The sequence below is a fragment of the Papaver somniferum genome, unplaced genomic scaffold (genome assembly GCF_003573695.1).
Source record: "Papaver somniferum cultivar HN1 unplaced genomic scaffold, ASM357369v1 unplaced-scaffold_21, whole genome shotgun sequence".
Taxonomy (NCBI): Eukaryota; Viridiplantae; Streptophyta; class Magnoliopsida; order Ranunculales; family Papaveraceae; genus Papaver; species Papaver somniferum.
Genome location: NW_020631041.1, coordinates 10,614,543 through 10,632,509, shown reverse-complemented (window position 1 = coordinate 10,632,509; position 17,967 = coordinate 10,614,543). Strand labels below are relative to the sequence as shown.

Here is a 17,967-nt window from a genome sequence, read left to right as displayed (position 1 = left end):
AATGTTCTATGATCTGTAAGCTTTCTAATGATCCATCATTTGTCCAGTTCTGATCTGAATTAAAGGTCTAAAAAGCAAAAACCCAATTTTTGCCCAAAAGCGTAGGTAGCGGTTCACGCTTTGTTTCCGTTAAAATGAACCGAAATATTTTGTGGATTTTTATATGTTATTTTGTTCTATGATCTGTAAGTGTTCTAATGAGCCATCAGTTGTCCAATTCTGCACTGAATTTAAGGTCTAAAAAACAGAAACCAATTTTTGCCGAAAAGCGTAGGTAGCGGTTCACGCTTTGTTTTCGTTAAAATGAACCGAAATATTGTGTGGATTTTTATATGTGATAATGTTCTATGATCTGTAAGATTTCTAATGAGCCATCATTTGTCCAGTTCTGATCTGAATTAAAGGTCTAAAAAGCAAAAACCCAATTTTTACCGAAAAGCGTAGGTAGCGGTTCACGCTTTGTTTCCGTTAAAATGAACCGAAATCTTTTGTGGATTTTTATATGTGATATTGTTCTATGATCTGTAAGATTTCGAATGAGCCATCATTCGTCCAGTTCTGACCTGAATTTAAGGTCTGAAAAGCAAAAACCAATTTTTTCCGAAAAGCGTAGGTAGCGGTTCACGCTTTATTTCCGTTAAAATGAACCGAAATATTTTGTGGATTTTATATGTGATATTGTTCCATGATCTGTAATCTTTCTAATAAGCCATCATTCGCCCAGTTCTGACCTGAATTTAAGGTCTGAAAAGCAAAAACCAATTTTTGCCGAAAAGCGTAGGTAGCGGTTCACGCTTTGTTTCCGTTAAAAAGAACCGAAATATTTTGTGGTTTTAATATGTGATATTTTTCTATGATCTGTAAGCTTTCTAATGAGCCATCATTCGTCCAGTTATGACCTGAATTTAAGGTCTGAAAACCAAAAACCAATTTTTGCCGAAAAGCGTAGGTAGTTCACGCTTTGTTTCCATTAAAATGAACCGAAATATTTTGTGGATTTTTATATGTGATATTGTTGTATGATCTGTAAGCTTTCGAATGAGCCATCATTCGTCCAGTTCTGACCTGAATTTAAGGTCTGAAAAGCAAAAACCAATTTTTGCCGAAAAGCGTAGGTAGCGGTTCACGCTTTGTTTCCGTTAAAATGAACCGAAAATTTTTGTGGATTTTTATATGTGATATTGTTCTATGATCTGTAAGCTTTCGAATGAGCCATCATTCGTCCAGTTCTGACCTGAATTTAAGGTCTGAAAAGCAAAAACCAATTTTTGCCGAAAAGCGTAGGTAGCGGTTTACGCTTTGTTTCCGTTAAAATGAACCGAAATATTTTGTGGATTTTTATATGTGATATTGTTCTATGATCTGTAAGCTTTCGAATGAGCCATCATTCGTCCAGTTCTGACCTGAATTTAAGGTCTGAAAAGCAAAAACCAGCAAAAACCAATTTTTGCCGAAAAGCGTAGGTAGCGGTTCACGCTTTGTTTCCATTAAAATGAACCGAAATATTTTGTGGAATTTTATATGTGATATTGTTCTATGATCTGTAAGCTTTCTAATGAGCCATCATTCGTCCAGATCTGACCTGAATTTAAGGTCTGAAAAGCAAAAACCAATATTTGGGAAAACTATTCTAGAAGATATTGAGACTGGTGGTCCAACTGTACTGATGAGGTATTAACCTACCTTTTTGTGTTTTTGATAACTTTAGCATTTTCATGCATCAGTTCTATTTGATGTTCTTTTTTAACTTAGCTTGAAAATTCAAATGTTTTCAGGTACTTGAATGAGCCATCATTCAGAGATTACGGAAAAGTTCTAGCTATGGGTTTTGGAGTTTTAGGAGGGCACAACGTAAATTCAGTTGAACATGCTGCACCAAACACTGATGCGGAAGATCAAACTGCCAAACAGGCTTGAAGCAATTGTTCGCAAATGAAGCTAATTTACGTTCATTTCCAAATCACAATGTTCTTTTGAGCTCATGGGATAATTTGTTTTTCATCACGGTGAATTAGGATGATAACCTCTAGAAAATATGTTTCTAATTGGGATCTTCATCTTCATCAGAAATTATGAATGATTTCTGTCATTTTGGTTAGTCTTAGTCTTCTTCAGGTGATTGTTTGCACTCTTTCACGTCATTCTATCCAGGCACACTAAAACTACTATTGAACAATGCAATATTGCACCAAACATGTTTAACTTTTCAACCCCATTTTAGGCTATAAAAACCACACAGCATAAATCATTTAGCTTGCAAAAATAGGGGATTAGGTTAGGATTGTTAGGAAACAAAATGAACTAGAATTTGCACCACAATCCGCTGATATAAGAAAGAAAATGCAAAATGATAATCCCTTTTTTAGATCAATTCTCCGTGTTGAATTCCAAGCAAAATGTTTAACATTACTGCTAAAAAAAAACTTGCATATATTCGGATCACATCACATCTTTACAAGAAAGAAAGAATGACAATAACTACATAATAATAAACTTAGCATTGTTCAAAAACATCCTAAAACTTCTACAAAAACGGTCCATATTCTTAAAAACCAGCCTGCCTTCTCCTGCACATGAGAAGCCCCTCAACATCAATTTTTTGGACCATATCTTCGGGCACTACCCATTGTCCCCCACACAACATCATCCTCAGTCAGAATTTACAACCACTATTCCATCTTTTTCTCATTCACTATTGATGATGGAGTCAAGGAGATTGCAGCAGAAAGGCATGATGTAAGCTTCTAGTGAACCACAACAGAATTCGTGGCGGATATATCCTCCTCAATTTTACCAATAGGTTTGCATCTCTTTGACATTGCCTTCAGACTCGTTGCACAATGTTGCTCGGAGCTTCATCAGGAAAAACTACGCAAGGCAAAGAACCTCTGGAACCACCGATTGTTCATTTTCATCTCTCAATGGACCACCAGGCTTATCAAGTCTCACCGCATCATTGCACTTTTCACATCCTGCTAAATCTCCTGGCACGTCTTTTGCATAAAAAGCCTAATAAAAAAACAATGGAATCAGATAATTAGGAATTGCAGACATTTGAAAATGCCTCGAACAAGAGCAAAGTACTCCATAAATTTTGGCCAACAAGTTCATTCCTTAAAAAACAAATAGCATAGTGAGCATATCTGTGACAGGTAGAGGAGGACAGTGTCCTCATAAACTGTATCATCACAGTATCTTCACCTTCACCAACCAACATATCTTCATCTCAAATCCAAGGTCATTGAGGAAAAAACATACAGGAAAAGCCACTGCTTACCATAGAACTCTACTGGTGCACTCCTACCATAGCAATTTACTTATCAGTTCCCCACTACTGGATGTGACCTTGTTTCTATTCCTATTTACAAGGGAAAACTAAAGAAACAATACAACTAAATATAAAACCAATAGACTAGTCCAGAAACAAGTCTGAACGTACCTTGACAACAGACTGGTCAAATGCCAGGCAATCTCTACCAGGCACCAGCATTCCACATTACAAGTTCTCCCTGACGAGTGGCCACCCAATAAGCAGACAAGACCTGCACAAACAGAGAAAGATACTCTGAAACTCTTCTCAGGAAAAAATTTACACATACTTTTGTTTTGAAATTTAGTGAAGATAAGAGTTGGAAGTGTACCTTTGGAGTTAAAATGAAGCCTCCTTCAGGGAAGATGAGGATCTCATTAGTACATGATTCACAGGACTGATCTGTCTTCATTTGAATCCTTTGAAGTCAGACATGCCCTAGAGGCAAACTGATCAAAGGCCAAACAGATGACGTTCCCCGCGAGGCACCAGCATTCCGTTTCAACAACTCTACTAATTGAATTGGCCATAAGAATACAAAGGCAAGACCTGCAAAAAAACAAGGAAGATACTCCGACGCTCAAGTTAGAAACAATTTTATGCAAAACATAATAAACTAGAGTTAAGGGTTAATTAACATAGAGTTAGAATTAGGAATACAAAGCCAAGACCTGCAAAAAACAACAAAGATAAACATAATAAACATAGAGTTAAGGGTTAATTAACATAGAGTTAGAATTAGGAATACAAAGCCAAGACCTGCAAAAAACAACAAAGATACTCCAAGGCTCAAGTCAGAAACAATTTCATGCAAAACATAATAAACGTAGAGTTAGAGTTAGGAATACAAAGCCAAGACCTGCAAAAAACAACAAAGATACTCCAACACTCAAGTTAGAAACAATTTTATGCAAAACATAATAAACGTAGAGTTAGAGTTAGGAATACAAAACCAAGACCTGCAAAAAACAATAAAGATACTCCAACACTCAAGTTAGAAACAAAACCAAGACCTGCATTAAAGTTAGAGTTAGAGTTAGGAATACAAAACCAAGACCTGCATTAAACAATAAAGATACTCTAACACTCAAGTTAGAAACATTTTTATGCAAAACGTAATAAATATAGAGTTAGAGTTAGGAATACAAAGCCAAGACCTGCAAAAAAAACAATAAAGATAATCCAACACTAAAGTTAGAAACAATTTTATGCAAAACATAATAAATATAGAGTTAGAGTTAGGAATACAAAGCCAAGACCTGCAAAAAACAATAAAGATACTCCAAGGCTCATGTTAGAAACAATTTTATGCAAAACATAATAAACGTAGAGTTAAGAGTTAGGAGTACAAAGCCAAGACCTGCAAAAATCTATAAAGATACTCCAACGCTCAAGGTAGAAACAATTTTATGCAAAACATAATAAAAGTAGAGTTAGGGTTAATAAACATGGAGTTAGAGTTAGGAATACAAATGCGAGACCTGCAAAAAAAAAACAGATACTCCAATGATCAAGTTAGAAACAATTTTATGCAAAACATAATAAACATGATTGTAAGTGTTAATAAACATAGAGTTAGAGTTAGGAATGCAAAGGCAAGACCTGCAAAAAACAAAAGCAACACACAAGTTAGTAACAAATATCTTTGTTAAGGCAAAAATGTACCGACCTGACACTCATCGGAAGAAGGGGCAGAAACCTTGAACAAAAATGATAGACATGTACCAAGCAAAAAAGACACTCAGGGATTCTACAAATATAAGGGCAATTTAAGTATACATTGAGAGTGTTAAGAATGTGCACCTAAATATACTAGCAGAGTACCAAAGTCAGCAATATAACAAAAGCTAAACATGGCTATTTACGTTGAAACGTTACCCAAGAATCAGACTTAGCTATGTTTCAGCAGCTGTAGCTGAACTACATGGGGAGTATCACTGCCTTGCTGTGTACCAGACTTCCAACAGTGATTTCAATAAAATACGAAAGAAAAACGACAAATAAAAAAAACAAAAACAAAAAAAAGGAGGAAAAGAGAAGCTCATTTACCTGTTTTCCAATAGTTTCATTTGTCCGGAAGCTGCTCACTTCCATTAAGTGTGACGTTCTCCATTAGACACATAGCTTTGCACCTCTCAGTTTTAGGAACTGACGGTGACCTGCCATTGCACCGCTCAGTACCCGGGACTGAGCAGTGCACACTCATTCTACGGAACGAAATGGTGGCCTGCCGTTGCACCGTTCAGTTTCCGAAACTGAGCAGTGCACCTATTAATTCGATAAAACTGAGTGGTGGTCTACCATGTGCTTAATGGTTAACATCAGCACCCAATTGTGAACTAAGTGCCATTTTTTTTTTGATAGGTGAAGTGCCTTTTTTCTGTAAAGATACATAAGCAGAGTTCAATACATACAGGATGACAGACATTAAATTTCAGTTGATAAACTAGTACGAGAGACATGTTAATTAACAGGTGTAACGTGCAATCCTATTTCTTATACTCAATATAGAAAAGATAGAAACAAAACAGTCTACCATTTTTTGTAAGACTAAGAAAAAACTCTAATCAATGTTTATTGCACGAAAAAGAAAGATGACCACAACTACAGCATCAAAGATGGTGGTTCTAGCTAGTAAATAGCATTGTATATGTATAATAGGTGTAAATTTAACCATTAGACTCAAGACATCTGAACAATTGAACAAGGAAAGAAAAATAAAGAGCCATGACAAACACAACACCACAGTATTAACAAATTCACAACACGGGAAAATCACAAGTGAAGATGCATTTAACACAAATTCAATTGATTACTTTGGGGGTTCAGATTTACAATCTTCGGAACTAATAATATGTTAAATCGTCTAAAAAATCAAATATTCAATGAAAATCAAGCAAAAAATTACAAAACACACATCTTAAATTAACAAGTGAAGTTATCTAAGAAAACAGTCCAAATCAAGCTAAAAGTAAGGAAATACTCTACAAAACACATTTTAGTGAACTGTTTCATCATGCATTCATATTCTTGATACTCAAAACCCTAAAAAACTCCATATTTAGTGAACAAGAAAGAAAACAAACATTTGGAGAAGAGGCAAAAGGATAAAGTAGTCACCAAAATCTGAAAGTAGCTAGATCTAAGGGGGGTTTGCTATATCATGGCTTCCAAGTTCCTTCCTCTCCAGCAGCAACCCCTGTGAGATAAAACCAAAAGAGAAACAACCAGATCTGAAATAAGATGGGGGAATAAAGAGAATAAGAGATAAGGATAAGAAGGGATGAGATGAGATCACCTAAGATTCAAAATAATCAGAGTTTCCATGAGCTTCATCTATTCTATCTATCTATCTCTCCTGCAAAACAAAGACAACCAGAGAAGAAAAAGAGTAAAGTAAGGTTATTATTATTAAAAGAATGGTCAAAGTCAAATGTTACTACCTGTACGAATTTTCCCGCCAATTTTTGAATTTCAAAAATTTGGACATGTGTCTTCCTTTTGTTGGCTTCTTTTTGGTCATGCGGATTGTGCTAGTTGTTGTTGTATTTTTAAATATTAACACTTGGTCACAAATTACAGACAGTAAATTTGAATTTGAATTTGAATTCCAGCTTCAATTACCTTGGGTGGGTCTTTTACTGGGCGCACCAAACCTATGTGTCTTTGGCCTGTGAGATGTTACAGATGTACTACTGCAGAATTTGAAGATTGTTAAGCACCACACTTCCAGATACCTTCAGATGCAGATTATGTGAAGCCCAACTTCGAATGGAGTCAGCTATTGCGCGAAGAAGTTCTTAGCAGCTGCCTCAACTCAATTAGCTAGCTAAGAATGAACCTTTAGATGCTGATGCTCAATGTGATTTCAAGGACAATGGATTTTGAGAAGGTGATTGTTGTGCCAATTCTGTCGTTTAGATTAGATTCCATTTAAATGAGGAAAAAAACAAAAAAAACGTCCTTCCATTGGCCGTGATTCACCATATACTTCCACTTTGACCTTAGATCCTCATTGGTACGACCAGCATGGAAGACATCATGTCCATATTCCAACATTTCCTTCCATGGTTTCTTCTTATCATCTTTTACAAGATAATGAAAGGCTTCCTGCACAATTGGGAAATTAGGACAGTTTTTGAGTTTTGTTATAAGCATATCCCGCCAGAAACAAGTATAAGAAACTCAAACTGACCCTTAGCATATGTATTTCTTCAGGGTCCCAAGAATCTGGTAGCCTTTTCGAGGCCACTTCATCTACATAATCACAATCTTCTTCATCATCTTCACTATCATTTTCATCTTCGTGTTCTCCGGCCACTTCTGATTTACCGATTCCAGCATTTACAATCGGAACTTCGTTAGCCAATTTTGATTTACCTAGTCTGCGGACAGTGTATATAACACATTCTTAGGTCATTCGAGAAATTGACAGTGCAAATGAACATAGGGAGAGAGATCAAGTTCCAGGCAGACCACATATTCTTTATTAGTTTGAACATGTACCTGTAATCAAAAGACAGCTTACGCCCATTGACATCAAGGCCGCGGTCTCCAATTTCATCCATCAATTTCCGAGCCGCTACCACAGACGGAAAATCAACGAATGCGATTCCACGGCAGAAAGTAGTATTCTTTTTCGGCATCACTCGGATATTGGGAAGGGGCCTCCACTCTGCCTAAAATTAAAAGCCAATTAAAAATCAAAACAAAAACATGTACTTTTAGAGAATAAACACAGACAGATTCCTATAAGCATAGGTAAAAAAGCAGAATACCAAATTCAAACGAGTCAAGTCAAAAATAAGAGAAGAAAACTCAGAGTTGGAAGTTTATAGATGTTACTAGGATCCGATGAATCATTTCCTCTGTTGCCTCTTTTGGCAAGCCCTTCACCACAATGGTAGAAGTTGGAGTCTACAACAAGTGAAAAAACGGAAATCCAATTGATATGCATTTCAGTGTAAATAACAAAAGTTTTACAAAAGTAATAACGATGTATGTCATACCACAAGACCACTGCAAGCTCGAGGAGACCTTGATCTCTGGCGACGGTTATCATGTGCAGAAGAATGAGAACTTTCACACCTCCTAAGTGTATGCAAACTTTAATCTCGAAAAGCAAAACCGAAGAAAAGTTGTGTTAACAGACTGACACAAGTAATTCAGAAAACTTTAGTCTATCTTTGCGTAATTTCATATTGGCAAAATGAATTAGTTTTTTTTATTCTGTTCAGCGCAAATTCATGTCAGTTTTACCTACTAGCTCATGTTCTAGAAGGTCGGATGAAATCTAAGATTGTATCATCATTAATTTTGAATGGGAGCAGAACATACCACAACTAATAAATATGAGACTAGAGATGTGACCAACAACCAATCAAACATTTGGCTTCGAATTGTTGGCTCACCACATTGAAAAGCGCAGACACCTCGTGTAATACAATCAAACGATACAATCATACAATACAGAACTTAGGCTGCTGGTCATGTATGTCTGCAACAACAAGTAACTGATGTCCAAATAAATATTACGGTGACGAAATTGAGGTCAAATAATAGTATGAAGAGAGATTTATACATACCCCCTTGCCTTAACTTTCATTAATTTTGCCCTCTTCTTCTTGTTTCTCTTATAATTCCCCTTGTTTGTCATGTCTATCTCTACAGGAAACAGAAAATTACTTACTTTTAATCACAAACAACTACAAGAATCACGAAACAAAGAGAAATATTACAAACAACAAGTAGTGTTTTATACTACAAAGATCTAAAATTGCAGCTAGGGTTTCACAAAAAAAAAATCCCCAACAAGAACCTAATTGATTTTTTATTGAAGCAGAACCTAATTGATGAATCTAATCCAAACCCATATTAGGAAAACGGATCAAATAACAAAACAACATAATGAATTTCCATCTTTTATACTAATAATGGAAGCTTAATTATACAATTGGGGGGAAATGAGATACATACAGAGAATAATGAAGAAGTAGAGTGTGAATCTGAAATCTAAGCTGAGCTTCCTCTCCTCCTCTTTTCTCTTCCTTGTCTAACTACCTCTCTATGGATCATAATTTCTTCCATTAAATTCTAATTTCTAATAACCAGAGGCCAAAAAAAAAATTATCCTTTTTTGGTATGATCAAATTCTGAGATCGAATTGGGGTTTTAGCCATAAAAGGCAAAACCGCGCCATTTCTTTTTCCTTTTATCTGTTACTGTGAATTGTGTGGTTCATATTCTCCCTCTCAAGGTTTTTACCTCGCATCTCAAATCCTTCACTGTTTTTTTGTATTTACTTTTACTTTTTACTAATAAAAATCATCACGAACCAGCAGCAGCTCAAGTGGTTCCTTGTTCGAGTCTATCAATCAAGGGATCATGTTCCGTGTGAATTATCCCTCTCTTCCGCATATGGACTAGATTTTGATTTTGATTTGCTACTTTCTAGTCATAATATAGAATTGCAATCATTTCTTATTATATCACATATGAGGGTCTTCATTTACTTCCATGTCAATTTCGAGTTTCTAAAGATATACAGTCACCTAATCGTTGACGTAAGTTATACCTAAGCGTATTATAGCACCTAAAAAATAGTTGTACATATTAAACTTGACAGCACCTAGCCTTAATATGAACTTTAAATCCCAACATGTAAAAATAAAGAACTCTCATACAAACAGCTCATCAAGCTATACCATACCTGCATTTGAGGAATTTCTTCCATCACTGGCGGTTCTATACTTGATTTGTTTTGATTGCCCTTAATTGAAATTGATCATTGTTGCTTTTGTTGGCCTCGCACAAAGTAAAATAGAGGTTACTTTTTGTTTTCCACAAATTTCCAAATTAAACTGTAAAGATAGAATATAGGAAAAAAAAAAGGAAAAAGGAACTTACCAGGGCTGAAATACCCCGGCTGGCTACTAGCACTTGCCCTTCATTATCCTTGAACTCTGGTGCTTGTTTAACTCGCACGAGTAGGTCCACTGCGGAGGAAATAAAAATGACGAATTATGCCAAGGACAAAGTTGGTATGTACAGTTTTGAAATTACATATTCATACACACTTTAAGAGCTTAACCGGTTAAACCAGTTGCATGTCAATACCTGTCCTGGACAAAATTGCTCACATATTGCAGCTCTATTTCGCAGCTAACCACCTGATACATCGGCCAACCCGGCCCAACAGGCACGTCGGCCCGCCAGGGAGCAGCGGCCCGCCAGGGCACAGAGACTGAAGCCTCTGTCCTGGAGACCACTGTTCTGGAGAACTTTGTACCTGGAGACCTCTGTTCTGGAGACCTATGTACCTGGAGGCCTTTGTGCCGAGAGACCTTCGACCAGGAGATTCAATCAAAGCTTAATCAAGACCCACCTCCTTATCTGCATCATTATTAAACCCATTGTTAAGATTACAAGCTCCAAATGTTCACTGGAAGACATATATGACATTCAACCTAACTACTACTGGAAGTCTATTGTGATACTCCCATGACGATGATATTTATAATTCTCGCCTAAATAAAAAAAGAAACTAGCACAATGAATCAAGATACGTGAAAGTGATACTGTAGAATTGCGAAAATAAAACAAATTTGGGCATCGAGAAACTGACCCCATCATTAAGATAGCTGGCAATGTTCCCAAACAGAATTGTGTTTGTCCTAACAGCCGCTTCTTCATCCACCTGTACGACTAACAAAATGTAAGCTACAACAAAGACAAACCTAAGATATACCAAGAGGAAGCAAACTTAGCTTATCATATCACATCTATAATGAGTTAGTAGTTTACTTGAAACTTCAAAAGATACTTCAGCAAAGATCCCGCAATAGTTCGCAGAGACAGCTGCATAAAGTATCAAATTTGCACTCGACTATAAGTAGGACTATAAGAAATTGTTAAGTGTACTAAACTCGGTGAAAGGTTTAGCAGATTTCAGTTAATAACCCTTAAACCTAGGCAGCACCTCTATAGTTCAACCATACCATCAGATATAAGACTAGTATTGCGCTACCTCATGCCAACAAAAAAAAAGTAGATTGTCCATACCTAGGGTGCCAAGCTGAGAATTGACTTTAGTGCCAGTTCCCGAAGAATAACAGGTGTATCAGAAAACCCAGTGGCAACGTGAGAATAAACCTAATGGAAAGCAACATTAACATGTAACTATCAAATTAATTCCCGCTCCAGATGAAGAGTTTCCCTTTTGCTAATAAAGTTAAAATTAACCACGCACTTGTTCATCTACAACTTGAGAAGATAATGACTCTCCATACTGATCGATATGTTGCAGAAGGCCAACTCTAATAGTCGGTCATTCGAGGCAGATAGTTTCACTAAAGTTGGCAATATCTGTGAAAAAAGAAGGAAGCCTCAGAACCATCAACAGTATATTAAAATAGATAAACACAGGACAAGAACAGAGACAGGTAAAAAGAGAGGTGATCTTTGCTAACAAAGAATCATAGAATACGAGGGTAGTTGGAAAAAAAAATGACCTTCGCAGTGAAATCTTCAGGAGACAACCATGAAGCCAAGTACAAAATTGCACTCTGATGCTTGTTTAACTCACACGAGTAGGTCCACTGCGGGGAAAATAAAAATGACGAATTATGCCAAGGACAAAGTTGGTCTGTATGGTTTTGAAATTACATATTCATACACACTTTACGACCTTAATCGGTTAAACCAGTTGCATGTCAATACCTGTCCTGGACAAAACTGCTCACATATTGCAGCTCTATTTCCCAGCTAACCACCTGACGCATTGGCCAACCCGGCCAACGGCACACCAGGCACATCGGCCCGCCAGGACGCAGCGGCCAACCAGGCAAATCGGCCTGACAGGGCGCAGCGGCCCACCAGGCACAGAGACCGAAGCCTCTGTCCTGGAGACCTCTGTTCTGGAGACCTTTGTACCTGGAAACTTTTGTGCCGGGAGACCTTGGACCAGGAGATTCAATTAAAAGCTTAATCAAGACTCGCCTCCTTGTCTGCATCATTATTAAACCCAATGTTAAGATTACAAGCTCCAATTGTTCACTGGAAGACATATATGATATTTAACCTAACTACTACCGAAAGTCAAGTGTGATCCTTCTGTAATCATGATATTTATAATTCTCGCCTAAATAAAAAAGAATCTAGCACAATGAATCAAGATAACTGAAAGTGAGACTGTAGAACTGTAAAATTAAACATAGTAGGGCATCGAGAGACCATGGTTTTACTCTTTTGGCAATCTGTTATGATAGTTTACAATTTTTAGCAGTTGACAATGTGATCACCTCTTTTACAGCAGAAATTTTCAACTATCCGACACGTCAAACCATAGAGAGGTTGGAATCGTAAAGTACATAAAAATACAAATGTTTCTGTACTCAAAGAAACAGACAACTGACCTCCATTAAATGGCTAAAAGCATTGTCATTTAACAAATCCAACGTCTTCCACACAGCAACATTTTGTACCAGGTTCCCTTTCATCTCCTGTATTTTCTCCATGACAGGCAAGAATGATATTCATCAACTCTATATCTTCTCCCACTGATAACTTCTCCCACTGTAATATCAGCATCTCTGAGGGGAAAAGCACACAACAAAGACAGTAAGAGTTTACTTAGATTATAATATAATTGAATCATTGAGTGTTAACTCTGCAGTGAACACATGATATGCAAACATGCTTTCCAAACCATTGCCTCTATCTACTCAGTCGACAGAGTCAAAAGGCATGCTCTCTGACTAGAAGCTAGTTTAGAATGTTCTCTTCTCAAGCAGTAATTGCAATAAGATCGCTTAAGTAAATTAAACAAACGCAAACTCTTAATATAACCAGTAAATACCACATTGAAAATCCAAAATCCTAAGACATATACTACGGTGCTAAGATGAAGATCACTAAAGTTTGAGGAACACAACAAGCCCACATTGAAAATTATGTTGGTCCAGGGAGAAAGATAACATGATAGCAACAACACAATCAACAATATAAAAGGCAATATCAGGTCTAACAAAGCCAGAAAGACCAAAATCAATAAGTTTTACTGTGGCATCCTCATGCCTCAACAGGAAATAGTTTTAAGAGTTAGGATTTTCCATTACAAACTCTGCAACTATACAGAAAACAAAAGGAAAAAATCAAACTATATAAATATAAATCATAGGGGAAAACATCGTTCCATTGTGAAAAAAAAGCTTCACTTATAAGTGGCGTTTTTTATAGATATGATAAAACTTGTTTCCAAAAACCTCCTGGAACTTGTTTTCACAACATATATAAAAAAAATTCAACTCATAATGCTCAATTTCAAGGTTCAAGTACTAAGTACTAAAACTAATTTCAGAATTTATCAGAATTCTGAAACAGTGAGTGAGTTAATCAGAATTTCAACAAACATGTGGACAGTTGATGTGAAACAGACTCAAACTCTTTATTCGTTCTACTGGCTAAACTATGTGAACCGTCAATTTCACAGAATTGAAACATTTGCCTCCAAAAAGGAGTGATATAGGCGTAAGTATGTGAACAGAGTTAGTTCTGGAATTCACAAATAAGCAACATCTTGATATGCCATCCCTTTGGTTGGTTGCTTAAATTTGGAAACATTCCTCGTGAAAAGATTACACATAGACAAGATTTGAGGGGTCTTTTGAAGGGAGTCAAGAACATGAATATAATATTGGATTTACATATGAAAGTTCAGCTACATTTTATTTCACACATACTCAACCAAATAATTACACTTACATTTGATGCGTCTTCTAATCCACCATATACATCTTTAAGTTTTAAATTATTGCTGTTTCATGAGTTTTTAACCGGAAAATGGGGACTAGAGTTAGTGTATCAACTTCATTTCTTATCAACATCTATGAAACCTTCGTAGTGAAACCAAGCATTCTCTGCTCTTTTGACCCTTATATGCTTATTATAAAATTGGCATGAACCAAGGTATGTAGCAACCTAACTTCTTCTAAAATGTTGTTCTATCTTAATTTTTTACACTGAACTTCAGGTACGTTGCATTTCTTGTTTGCAAGAGAATCATTATTTGTCTATCAAAAAATTTACACTGAATTTCAGGTATGGTTTGTGCATCAAGCTCCTCCTCCAATTCCATAGGTCTGAGTTCCATGACTTTCAATGTGGCCATGGCTTTAAGAGTTACACTGTTAACTGTTCCAGGTCTACCTAAAACGAGAGCACTCTCTCATTAATTAAATAACACAGATAATCAACATCTTCTTCACTATTTTAAAATCAATTATTTGTTTTTTTATTGTATTATTCATTCGAGTGTTTCTAAGGACCTTATTTTATAGTTATTATTCATTCGAACGCAAAAACATTCAGTGTTGATAAAGCCAGTGACTTGAATGGTAACTCTATTCTGTACATATGCAAATTGCTAATACTTTCAGAATCTTCCTTTGGACAAAAGAAGCAGCGCCTACCAAGGCGGGATAATCTTGAAAGACATCTAAAAAGAAGGCTAACACAGATTTGAAGTATTTCAAGTGCAAAACTGCAGTTATTGAGGGCATTTTGTTTCATGACACAACTGATCTATCATTCAGGAAAATAGCTAACTAGTGAAAAGACATAAACAGATTAAGAGTGCAAAATTGATTGGAGACTAAAATAAAATGAAAAAGAGAACAATACCAAAGTAGCGACGTTCATTTGCAGCCTTAGCTTCGTCGAGCATCTTGTGAAGATCAACTTGAAGCTGAGCATCCCATTTGACCAACTGATTTACGAATACAGCTCCAAGTCCCACTCCCAGTACATGCTCCCATGGATCTAAAATGAAAATGAGAAATTGTAGAAATCAGATGAAAATGAAGAAAGAGGAGGAAGAATTGATAGGGAAATGAGGAAATTAGTTAGGGTTAAACGATAAAACAACATATGCCTCATTTAAGGAAGTTTACAAAGGGCATCTGAGTACATGTGTGTACCCAACCCACTACTTAAGTAAAAAGTATCAGCTAGGTCCATACCAAGTTTAAAGAAGTAAGGATAACTACATGCTTAGAACTACAATTCACCAAAACAGCAGAGAAGTGAACAAAAACACATTCATAATCTTCTTACTTCTCTGTGAAATAGTTAACACCTACTAAGTGGAGGCTTCCCATCTGGCGTGTTTACTGTAAGATCCTAAGCTTTACTGTATTTTTTGCCTCCTCAGCAGTTTTAGGGGATGAAGGAGATTGAAAGATGGATTCTACGGTTGCTGCTGGTGCCTTAATTTCCGGCCTAAAACCCTCACCAGTTGCAGCTACATCATACTCCTCCATTTATCCTGTCCAAACCATATCATTAACAAAATGAAAAAATGTATCACAACTAACCACCTAAAGATCAAACACGAGTAGTAAGAAATTGTCTAACAACCATCAAACCCTAATTCCCCCAGAAAAAATAAAATTCAAACCAAAATCGACAATGCAATTCACTAAGCATCACCCTAACACCAGCTATAAGTACAAACTGGATTATAAGAAGCGGAATAAGAAGTGGTTTTGTGGGCTAAGATTTTTATCGCAGAATTTAAAATCATTTGGTTTTTAAGAAGTTCTATAGGAAAAATGACACGGGCGATTAGTAATCTACCACCTGATCGAAGAAAAATTAGGCAGAAAACGTAGGATGGAGGTTTTGTTATACTATGAAAACCCTAGAATAAGAAGACAAAATCTGCTAAAATCTTAGAAGAATAGCAAAATAATGATGAAAATCACAAATAAATCACGAGAAAGAAATAAACCTTGGATTTTCTTTGCTTCAGAAATCAGATCGTTTCTTCAATCGGTGGCGACGATTTCTTCAATTTAGGGCACAATTTCTTCAGAAGAATTTTGACTTTTGAGTTCAGAGTTAGACAGTGAAGATGGATTTGCAGAGATAGGTGGTGGTGCTGATTAGCGGAAGACGGTGGAGATGGAGTTGCGGAGATTGAAGACTGAGATTTAGGTTCAGAAAGGGGTTTTTTCATTTGGGTAGTAAGGTTTTGAGTAGGGGTGACCCGCAACTAAACCGTCAAAGTTGCGGATTTGGGAATTCAAACCGTGACCGGCCCAATTATCCGCGGATTTTCCCTATGCGGATCAGCGGATTTTGCGGGCCGGTTACGGATTAACCGCGGATTTGAGATTATTTGTGTTCAATCAAATTTACTGCACAAGGTGTGTTGTCAATGCGAGAAAGAGACACCTCGAACATGTGAAGTTCAGGCATATTCTCTTTGGCACCTGCTGTTTGTCACCTTAGAACCACCCCTGAAGGTGTTTGTTGATCTTGTTGTTATTTTCTTGAGATTATGTAGTACCGTCGGAACTCAGTCTGCATATTGTTTGCAGGTAATGAATTGGCTGGAAAAACAATCACCGACGAGAATGATGGATATCGGCCCAACTATACCATCCATGTACCTAGACAACAGTATCGAAAGTAACCACAGTTACGGACTTGATCTCTTTACACAGGACTCCGACGCTTACATGAAGTGGCTAGACACGAAAGAAGTAGCATCAATTGTTTACCTTTCATTTGGAAGTTTGGCTTCATTAAGTGAAGATCAGATGGAAGAAATATGTTGGGCATTAAAGAATTGCAACTACAATTTCTTATGGGTGGTCAGGGAACCGGAGGATGAAAAGCTTCCTGTGAAGTTCGTCGAGGAGACTTTACCTCTACCTCTCTGAATGCATGTGGATGGAATTCTACATTTACCTCAGAAAAGTAAATGTAGTAGTATATATGCGATTGAAAAATCTCCTACGGTGCGGTTAATCCGCGGATTTAAGATTGCACCCGCAACCGTAACCGCACCGCGTGCGGATTTCAGATTGCACCCGTGTCCGGTCCATAACTCTAGCGGATTGGTTTTTACCCGTAAATTTACGGACGGATACGGATAAAAACCGCGGTTACGGTTTTTATGCTCAGCCCTAATTTTGAGTGTGCTAGAGTGAAATGCTCTAGCCGGGACGTTTTATTCATTAGGTGAGCCCCATGATGAGAAAGCCCAAAGATTCGATTAGTAATGCCACAGAGAAAGGCACCCAGCCACCCGCCCACCGTTTGGTAATTCATGTCTATAACTATAAAAAGCAACCAGCCGGTTAGACATCTTTTTACTCCGTTATTTATCTAGTTCTGACTGGAATTGAAGGTCTAAAGAGCAAAATCGAATTTTTAAAGAAAAGCCTAGACAACTGTACACGCTTTGTTATCGTAAAAATGGCCTGAAATATTTTATGGATTTTTACACGTGGTATTTTTCTATGATCTGTAAGGTCTCAAATGAGCCATTATTTGTCTAGTTCTGACTGGAATTGAAGGTCTAAAGAGCAAAACCGAATTTTTAAAGAAAAGCCTAGACAACTGTACACGCTTTGTTATGGTAAAATCAGCCTGAAATATTTTATGGATTCTTACACGTGATATTTTTCTATGATATGTAAGGTTTTAGATGAGTCATTATTTGTCTAGTTCTGACTGGAATTAAAGGTCTAAAGAGAAAATCGAATTTATAAAGAAAGGCCTAGACAGTTGTACACGCTTTGTTATCGTAAAATCGGCCTGAAATATTTTATGGATTCTTACACGTGATATTTTTCTATGATTTGTAAGGG

General features: G+C 36.8%; 2 long non-coding RNA genes across 12 annotated transcripts; both read right to left on the bottom strand.

The window, feature by feature from the left end:
• Positions 1-2,358: 2,358 nt before the first annotated feature.
• On the bottom strand, positions 2,359-7,247 carry LOC113340190. Of its 6 annotated transcripts, XR_003355369.1 has the most exons (7): positions 6,935-7,247; positions 6,754-6,843; positions 6,609-6,668; positions 6,431-6,509; positions 3,642-5,690; positions 3,440-3,542; positions 2,359-3,009 (listed from the first exon to the last, which is right to left on the bottom strand). It is a non-coding gene; the product is annotated as an uncharacterized LOC113340190 (long non-coding RNA). The 6 variants fall into 6 exon arrangements; XR_003355370.1 differs by having other exon boundaries at positions 3,642-4,912; positions 5,360-5,690; positions 6,609-7,247; XR_003355366.1 differs by having other exon boundaries at positions 6,754-7,247.
• Positions 7,248-7,842: 595 nt separating this feature from the next.
• LOC113340189 lies at positions 7,843-16,339 on the bottom strand. Of its 6 annotated transcripts, none has more exons than XR_003355360.1 (18): positions 16,098-16,339; positions 15,422-15,632; positions 14,990-15,127; positions 12,724-12,900; positions 12,029-12,315; positions 11,821-11,907; positions 11,559-11,674; positions 11,372-11,461; positions 11,114-11,167; positions 10,935-11,006; positions 10,427-10,702; positions 10,217-10,305; positions 10,020-10,114; positions 8,896-8,974; positions 8,648-8,823; positions 8,320-8,416; positions 8,156-8,227; positions 7,843-7,985 (listed from the first exon to the last, which is right to left on the bottom strand). It is a non-coding gene; the product is annotated as an uncharacterized LOC113340189 (long non-coding RNA). The 6 variants fall into 6 exon arrangements; XR_003355358.1 differs by having other exon boundaries at positions 8,648-8,807; XR_003355362.1 differs by having other exon boundaries at positions 8,648-8,807; positions 15,444-15,632.
• Positions 16,340-17,967: the final 1,628 nt, after the last annotated feature.